This window comes from Hippichthys cyanospilos, chromosome 19 (assembly GCF_059441005.1).
Source record: "Hippichthys cyanospilos isolate Australia breed blue-spotted pipefish chromosome 19, RoL_Hcya_1.0, whole genome shotgun sequence".
NCBI classification, from domain to species: Eukaryota; Metazoa; Chordata; class Actinopteri; order Syngnathiformes; family Syngnathidae; genus Hippichthys; species Hippichthys cyanospilos.
The window spans coordinates 4,246,180-4,256,029 of record NC_142387.1 but is presented as its reverse complement, the minus strand read 5'-3'; the positions used below and the strand labels follow the sequence as shown (position 1 = coordinate 4,256,029).

General features: G+C 36.4%; 1 long non-coding RNA gene across 1 annotated transcript; it reads right to left on the bottom strand.

Moving 5' to 3' along the window:
* Nucleotides 1-363: 363 nt before the first annotated feature.
* On the bottom strand, nt 364-8,355 carry LOC148407665 (uncharacterized). Its single transcript, XR_015868683.1, has 3 exons — nt 8,271-8,355; nt 1,267-1,381; nt 364-1,164 (listed from the first exon to the last, which is right to left on the bottom strand). It is a non-coding gene; the product is annotated as an uncharacterized LOC148407665 (long non-coding RNA).
* Between the last annotated feature and the right edge of the window lie 1,495 nt (nt 8,356-9,850).

Below are 9,850 nucleotides of genomic sequence, written 5' to 3'. Positions count from 1 at the left end.
ATTGGTGAAAAAAATGCGACAAATACCATAGAGAAATATAAAGCTATAGTTTAGCAAATACAATGAAACCTCAAAATACGGTTGCTTCTGTAAAGGTTTTTACTTAGCATATAACTTAGCATATAAAAGAAAGAATATAAATAAACTTGAAAATCTCAAAATCCTCATTTCAATTAAAGCTCTTGAAATGATTTACATGTAAAACAGAATTTATAATATATCAAGAATGATGATACGGAAGCCAGTCAGGTGTGAAATTGATTTAAAAAAAAAAATATATATATATATATATATATATATATATATATATATATATATATATATATATATATAGACACATAATTAAATCCAAAAACACTCGCTTTTAATCTTTACCTTCAAGGTAAACTAATGCCAAATTAAACATCATATACCGATTTCATACATCATAAACTTAAAGTTTAGTGTACAAATTCCAACCCCGCAATTCACCTCCTCCAATAATTGTAATCCTTTCAGAATGTATTGTGAAGTTCAAAGAGCACATTTTTTTTATATCCCGGTTGGCAAGACAAGGAAGGCAAACACATTGGGTCAGCTTTGCCTTGTTAACTTGAGCATTCTTTTAAAATGTGTCTATGCCATACATAAGAAAATATAATTAACCAGAATTGTTTAAAACCACTACAGGGTATGTCCTTGCAGTGGTCAGATCAGAGTCCAGGGGAGCCAGAGTGTGCAATGTTAATTGTGTTCTCATTTATTAGCACATATCTCCTGCAGGCATTTAAACTAACGAGGTTTCAGAGGGCCTTGGCTGAGCTTTATGTGCCCTGTCATTGATTTTACTGAGCGTTGGCCATGGTAAAGACAATACTCTCCACTTCATTGCTTATGTGAAATTAGTACATCATGGCCAATATCTGTGTGGGGGGTGATCCTCGTGAGCGAAGCACTAAACGTAAATGACACAAAACAAAACAAAATAAGCGTGTGTGCAAGTAGCTGAAAACACAAAATTGTTCCAACAGGCTTGCTATACTCTACATTACAAATAATAATAATAATCATGATCATCTATTCTCAGATTGGAATTGGACATCTTCCAAAGCGTAGAAAAAAAATTCAATGCAATTCCTGCAAATGGCGGTTTCGTCTATGTCCAAGTTTACAGCTTGCTGAGATCTTGTATAAACAACATAAGAAAAAAAAAAAAAAGACAATATTGTTTAGATGTTCCAGAATTTAGCGAGGGCAGGGTTAGGTTATATTCATTATTTACTGTACCTTCTTTCCATTCTATCTTGCTTTCCTGTATACCTTCACAATAGTTGTTTACTGCTCCAAAGAAACATGCAGGCTATTCTTTGGAATGAAGTGCTCCTCCCCACATATACATGCCCTTGCAAAAAAACAAACAAAAAAAAACACACACACACACACACATACCAAATCAACTGTATGCATGACCCTCAAGCAAGATGTTAAGACAAGCCATACAGGAAAGAAAAGATTTCTGTCAAAAGGTTGAAGGCCTTTAATGTGTATAAGGTCAAATTTATGTCAGTACTCCACAACATTCTTTTCTATTATCACTTTAAGTGTATAGCATATGTGGAGGTTCATATGTTTCATATTCTTGTCGCTTCATTGCATTAACGAGGCAATTTAGAGTCCTATTCATATACTTTCATAGCTCATTTTACCTCTGAAAACATGTTCGGGTCCTCGGGACTTGCAATACTAAAAAAAAAAAAAAAAAAAAAAAAAAAAAAAAAAAAAAAAAAAGGGTCCTGACAGAAATGTTTGGGCAAAAATTGGAGGAAAATCTATTCCCACTATTAATCATAAAAAAATTACCATTACGATTATTCATAACACATTTCCAGTTTTTTATTTATTAAAAAATACAGCTCATTTTTAAACCAATTTGTGGGCCATACCTTGCTATATACAGTATGTTTGTCAATATTCAAATTTACTGTAAAAGTAAATCAGAAAGTCTTTGAATATGAAAGTTTGTCAGTTCATCAAAAAACAATCCCTAGCTGTAGATGTTGTACACAGGACACAATCCAAAGCAGGTGCAGGGCTCCATTGTGCAGGCGTCCCAGATGTATAAATTTTGACAAGGGACGCATGCTTTCAAATCAGCGTGTGTCCCTCAGACGCATCTTTTTCTTTTTTTTTTTTTTTTTAAATCAAATTTATCATCATCATCCTTCTACTCTTTTACTCAACAAAACTTGACGACTTGCAAACATTTTTGACAACTTTGGATGTTTGTTTTGATCTCGCAGAAAAAGAACGGTAATCCAGAAAAAAAGAACACGGCTTTGCGAGAAATATGCTGCTCATGGAATGAGCTTCACGGTGTAAACTAATGGTGATCAAGTTGACAGCAACTAGATCGCAGTCATAACCATGCTTCCAGGAGTAACTTAAAAAAAAATAGACACAATGTCTTTTCATTCATACTTTACTTGATAGCCTACATTTTTATTTGAAGTATTTTTTGACTTCCTTTACCAAATTTCACCAATTAAAAACAATTTACTTTCAGAGGGCACATGCCGCATACTACATATTACAGTAATTCATTGCTACTGTATTCGCTCGAAATACAAAACGTGCACATGTTTAATTCATTTGGTAATTTATTCATGTTTAGCGAATGTAAAGGGGGATTGCAGGAGATGAGAATCACAAGAAGAAGTCGGTGAGTTTATTATTTTGCAGCAGGAAACATTAGTCTGTCTGAAGTTCATGCAAAATTAGCTAACGCCATTCCTTCTATTAAGACAACCATATTCATTTACTCTAAGAACTGTCGGGGGACTTTGCATTGCTTTAGTAATTAATTGCTGCTGCATTAACTCCACATAAACAATGCACACATACATAATTAATATTAGATTGTTTCATCTGTGGCTGCATGAAACATCTTGCTAGTTATAGTTCTAAAAAGGTCTACCTTCAGAAAGAAAGACATTTTTCCCAATCATCAATTTGTGGGCCATTTACATACCGTATATTTACTTTGATATTTGCTAATGTCTGTTGTTGGTTTTTGCTCACGTCTTGTAAATGCAGTTTGAACCTTGGACTAATTTTATTGCCTTTTTTATTGCCAAATTTTGCCCAATATTGCCCAATTTTTGGGGCTGTCGGGACCCATAGTTTTTTAGTATTCAGAGTCCTGGGGACCCATCAGTTTTCAGAGGTAAAATGAGTGCTGCAGTTGAGAAAACGAGGTTTTCCCCCATTATTCCTATTGGAAAGCATTGTTTGATAGGCATCCATTTCTGAAAAAGAAATAATCCCTAACAAGCTTCACATTTGCTGCTTTAGACTGATTGTTTGTCTGCATTTTGGGTTTATCTTTGTGTGCATTCTTTTTTCCCCTCTCTGGCCCAAAAGGTCATAGTACCTCATCCCGCTGACATTTAGAGCATTGATAATATTCCCTCACATATCAATTTCACCTATTTTCTCATCATTCTCGTTTCCCCCTAGCAGAAAATGGAATCATTTGTGCTTTCAGCAATTTGTTATTGATTGGGGAGAGCTCTGGAAATAGAGGGTAGCCATTATGGCAATGCTGCAGCTATGGTTAAATTGAGTTTTAAGCAGGCCTGCAAATGTATCATTTCACGGTCATAACACAAAAGCTTTTAAATCCATGAAACTCGGGAAGGATCAAATGCCTAAAAATACCAGAATTCCCATCATATTGAGAGCTATTAGAATTCCTGCTGTTATTCTGTCGAATGGGATGTTATGTGGCGGTGTTTAAGGGAAACTGGAGTATTGATTGATTCTCCAATTAACATTGCATCCTTGGGAAATGTGCCATCGTGGGACATTCGATTATTGACCGATGCCAGACATCTTATTCTAATATAGACCAAATTTTCAGCCTGTAGTCATCACTAGATGGGTTGCCTTCGGATTTATGAATGAATGCATGTGGGGTCACTTCTCGCATACAGTATGCCATAAGCATTTGGATGGGTTTTTCTGTGGTCTACATTCTCCATCTCTTGACATCGGCGCCTTAGCCCTTTACTCTTCGCCCAGGGGATTGTACATCAGGCCTGGGCAGGAGAAGTGGTAGGAGTGCCTCAGGCAGGGTCTTCACCGCATCATCCCGGCATCAGTCCAGTTGGGATACAAAAGAAACCACAGGCGTGTAGCACCTCTTTTCTGCCACTCATAAATAATGCTCCCTATTAATAATGAATAAGTAATTACCACAGCAGTTTTATTTTTGTTGACCAAGGTGCAGAGGGGCTCGTAAATTAGCAGTAACCCTTCTCTAGCGGGGCGTATTCCTGCTCGGCGCTCCCAAGGGAAGGAGGTGTCTGCTTTTTATGGCCCGTGAAGTCACTGTCACCACCACCACCCCCTCCCTCACTACTGGTTGACGGCACGTCCCTGCTACTGTCCAATTCAGCTTCCCCCAATTCCTTCTCTCAATTTGAAATTGTCACGTGAACTGGCAGACACTTTCGCAATTCCGGAGAAAGACTTGCATCACTCTTAGTTGGCAGGTACAGTACTTTATATATTGTTCACTGCATATAAGAAACAGTGCATTGCCCTTAGCTATAGATAACAAAATGTGTCCAATAGGCCTCCATAATTCATTCTGATTGTAAAATCTGTCAGTCATATTCAAATTTTAGTCACCTTTTTAGGGCAAAATATTAGAGTATGCCAGTAGTACTGGCAGGTTTAACATAGCATAGAATCCTTAGTTTTACCGCATTGAAAATGACAATATTGTTTCGATCTTCCATTTGTCTATGTAGTACATTCATCAATCAAACCATATCTTGCTTCCTAGGATGCTTTTATTTGCCCAAATGCCAATGTTATAATTAATGTCCAGTTAAAAGGTTTTTTTTAAAATAAACTATAAATGACCATAATTTAAAAAGAAAAAAAATATTTTAACAGCTAGAACGGTCATGATCTTGCTTTGTGTTGGATTAGTTTAGTTTTTGGTTTTGTCACAATTTTTTGAGTCACTATTTATCATTTGTCTCTTGTTTAGTTTGATTGTCCTCCTGTTCCTGTGCTGGCAAAACTGGTCCCGTGATTCATGCAATCTCCATCCTCCAAATCTGTCTGTCTTGTTCAATTATTCATCGTTTTATCGTCCCTGCTTTGTCTCGGTTATTGTTGGTTCATTGTCAATGCCATTGTCTTTGGCACTTCTTTTTGCTCTTTGTTTGCACTTTCGAAGTCAACTTGTGTTCTTTTTGTTGGTTTTTGCTATTTTGAACTTTTGTTATTTTGGTATTTTGAACACCAAAGTACCTAAAATTGTTTTTGAGTGCACTTCAGCCTCACCTCCCTGCTTCTTTGCACTTATGACCTCAACCTACCACTTTTCGTTTCCATTTCTTGAACAAGTGACATAATTTGACAAAGCAACCAATGAAAGTCGAAAACACTAACAAACCCTTTAGCATGACATCTAACAGAAACTGGATGAATGAACAGAGGCTCAAACACTGTTCTAACACAATGCAAAACAACAACGCATATTGTACAAACATACAAGCAAATTATGTCATCCAAATATGGGCAAATCATTCGATTCTGGGGTGTCATTAGATAATGAGTCAATCCAATTTACTTTCCAGTGATCATTTAACACTTCCTTTTTGGGTCAATATCTTTTTCATAAGGTACTGGTTGCTATGGACATTTAAAAGATAAATGTGCAAAATTTTTGAACGTCTTTTTCTCAAAACTGTTTGAACTTGGCAACCTTCAAACTGCAACATTATTTTGTATATATATATATATATATATATATATATATTTTTTTTTTTTTTTTTCACCTATTAATGCATGCTATGCAAATTTGCCCTTACTTTTCTCCCATCAATTTGAAACAAAGATAAAGGTTGTTCATGTCAAAGAGTAAAATTTTGAGTGTTCCTTGCATTATACTTGCGTATGTGTGTGCGCGTGTCTGAATAGTCTGACATAGAGTGCATTTTGACTACGGCCCTTTCTTTTTGCCTAGCCCATAACATCCTCGTTTCACTTTCCTCTAAAGGTTAGCTGTGTGTTTAGTTGTTGACCACTAGTGTGTAAGGGGGTGTGAGTGTGGGTTTGGGATGTATGGTTGTGTAGAGAGTGGAGAGTCAGAATGCCAGACTCTTAATGATCCCTCCAGAGAGTCCTTGCTGTGTGCAGCGTCGAAGCCCGGACAGGGAAACCGGTGGAAATTAGCTATCCTTTTCCATAGCCCCGTATGAAAGTATGCCTCTGTCACTGACTCCTCAAGACAATAAGCCAATTAGAAGAAACCCATACGAAGACCACGGCCTGAGTGTGTATGTGCTTGGTGTAAGTGTGTAGGCTAAAGGTGAGACAGACACGAGGATGGTTTTACAGACTTCCTCTGCATGCATTCCTTGCTGCTAGGATAGAGATGATTTTCAGGTAATAGTTTGTGGAAAACGCCACATTAATATATTTCCACTTGGCTACGCTGTCTTGCAGCCCACTGTCTATGTGATCTGTATTTGAAAAGGTGATGCATTTGCTTTCACCTCTGCAGTGGTAGAATAAGAATGACCTTGCATAGATGAACTCAGCTAATAAAGGGTTGAAAAGTCACCATATGCTAAACCAGTTGCTATATGGCTCGATTCTAAATGGAGGACGTTGTGCAGTGCTATTTTACCTCTGAAAAGTGTTGGGTCCCCGGGACTCTCAATATTAAAAAGCTATGGGTCCTGACAGTCCCAAAAATTGCGCAGTAAAAAGGACAAATTAAATCCAAGACGTGAGCAAAAACCAACAACAGACATTAACAAATGTCAAAAACTAAATATACAGTATGTATGTGCCCCACAACTTAATGATAAGGAAAAATGATTTTCCTCCTGAAGGTAGACTTTTTAAGAAACTACTGCACCATCCAGAGCAGGAGTTGTCTTCTGTGCTTGTGAGCCGCATAGAGGAAAACCTATTCCCAAGTGCGTTGGACCAATAAAATCATGGCGCAAAACAAAGATTACAACTGTATTATTCATTTTTAAAACTGTCCAAAATAAAGTCCAACATCACTATTAATCACAAAATATTAACATTACAATCATAAACAATTTCAAGTTTTTCATTCATGAAAAAACTTTATTTTTGTACTTCACAAAATTGTCACGTGGGCCAGTTTAAAACCATTTGACCACCGCTTATTCAGCTGATATCTCTGTCAACTAACACACGCTCGATGCTGAGTACTCAAAATTATCCACACAGAACCAACAGACGATGAGCAGCATTATGTTTCATGCAGCTACAGATGAAAAAATAAAAATCCAATATTAATTAGCCATGTGAATTATTATACCAGTTCAATTTCCCCCAACAGGTCGTACAGCAAATAAATATGGTTGTCTTGACACGAGAAATAACATTAGCTAACTTAGCATGAACAGACTAATGTTGCCTGCTGCGGGCAAATAACTATCTGATATCCATCTCGAAGTCACACTTTAAGTCATCAAAATAATAAACTCACCGACTTCTTCTTCTCACTAAAGCTAAACACGAAGAAATTATCATATTGAGTAGCCATTTTTTATGTCAAATGAATACATAAGCAATGAATTATTGTACTAAGTGGTATGCGGGATGTGCACTCTGAAAGGAATTTGTTTTATTTTTTGTTGAAATGTGGGAAAGGAAGCCAGAAAATGCTTCAATAAAACATAGGGTATCCAGTAACGTGTGAAATGAACGGCACTGGAACAAATTTATTTTGAAATTACTCCCGGATGCATGGTTGTGACAATAATATAATCATTAGCTTACGCCGTGAGGCTCAGGCATGAGCAGCATTTTTTTTAACACATCTGTGTTATTTTTTTTTCTCGAGTAACGTTCTATTTCCCGCAAGATCAAAACAAACATGACGGATGAAGTTGCCATAAATGTTCGTAAGTTTTGTTTCATAAAAGAGTAGATGGATCATGATTCATTTTGAGTCAAAAAATGCTGCGTTTGAGGGATGCACGTTGATTTGAAAGAACGCGTCTTCTGTCAAAAATTATACATCTTGGATGCAAGAACCCAACGAAATGGAGCATTGATTGCGGTTTCAAAGTTCTCCAAAAGTAAAGTCACTTTTCGATTTTTTCTGCGACATATTCAGCAATAATAGGTAACTAACCATCATAGTCTCTATTACTACAGCTTACAGATCATTGCAACACGTTTTATTACATCCATCCATTCATCATCCATTTTCAAGATATGCTTACCCTCACAATGTTTGCAGGCTTGCTGGTGCTTATCTCAGTTGACTATGGACAGTAGGCAGAGGACACCCTGAACCGGTTGCCAGCCATTTTTACACAGAGAGAAAAAATGATTAATGCACCTAAACACACCTAAGGACAATTTATTATGTCCAATACACCTGCCATGCATGTATTTGGAGTGTGGTTATTACATTATTTCATAAATAAATAAATGTACTCTAATCACAGTAACACAGTTCCAAATCTGTGTTATGTTATGTGTAATGTTAATTTTTTCTCAAAGGGGGAACTATGTGTTTAGCTAGCTGTGACCGCTGACCAAGAATACAAACGTACTGTATTTCTCCCTGTAGTGTTGTGTTTTTTTTTCTCATTTTCAACCCCCATGTTAGGCGTTCGACTTATACCCCGCATATATCAAAACAGACCAAATCGTTCCACACATATTTTGCTTGAATATCATTAACATGAATATGAAATAAGATTATCATGTCATTTACAAGGCTTAAAATGAGAATACATACCTCTAATTTGTTATAGTATTCATCCATTTTAGCGTGTTTGAACTTTCCAATGCACTTTTGTCAAGTGCCACCGTATTGCCTTTTTGTTGTCAACGAGGACGCCGCATGGATAATTTTTACTTCAGACTTTGATGTATTCTGAAAAGGAAAAGACGACTTGTCTATTTCAACCCGTTGCGTGAACAAGATTTCGACAGGTAAGGAAAGAAACAGAGAAGGACTGACATCATTTAACATTTTTTGACAAAATAAAGACAAAAATCTTAAAACAATTTGACATAGATATTATATTATAGTTAGTTTTCTATTTGTGAAATGCAGTTTAATATACTTTTTGTGTAAAAGAAAACATTCTTCAATTCATTTAATTGATTTTTTTTTTTTTTTCCAATCTTCCCTCGCGGTTAATGGGGTCCAGAAAACCCTGCGATAAGTGAATTCGGAAAGTAGGATATGTGTACATCAATAAAGAGGATAAAATGTGTTTAAAAAAAACCTTGCTTACATTTCTTTGTCATGCCCAGTCATCTCCTAACCATAGTACAGATGTTGAAGTATGTGTCTTTTTCTTGTTTGTTTTTTTTTGTTTGTTTGTTTTTTTTTAGCACAAACTTTATTTTCTTGGGAAACATACAGCACAGATTGTGTGGTGATCAGCCATTAAACCTTTTCCGGTGCCACGAGCAATACCACAGCCATGAGCAATTCTACATTTGTGGCTAAAACAGAGAAACCCTCTGGCTATTCTAGTTTGCATCTGCTGCATGGCTGGATGACTATGCACATTTCTCCAGTTGCTTGTGTGTTTTATAAATTAAGCAATGTGTTACTGTCTGCCCAGTTTGAGGTTAAAAAGTCTTAAATTCCAACCTGTCAAATGGTAAGCAGCTAATGAGGTTTTCCTATTTTGTTTCAAATGGCCACTTTTTTATGCACCTGATTGATATTGCTTTTTCTTTCTTGTGTTTGACAAATAATCTCTCCCCTTCTCAGCCTCTTTGAGATATTGCCCTGTCTGCTCATGCCATAACTCATACTTTGCTTTTGACGCCCAAT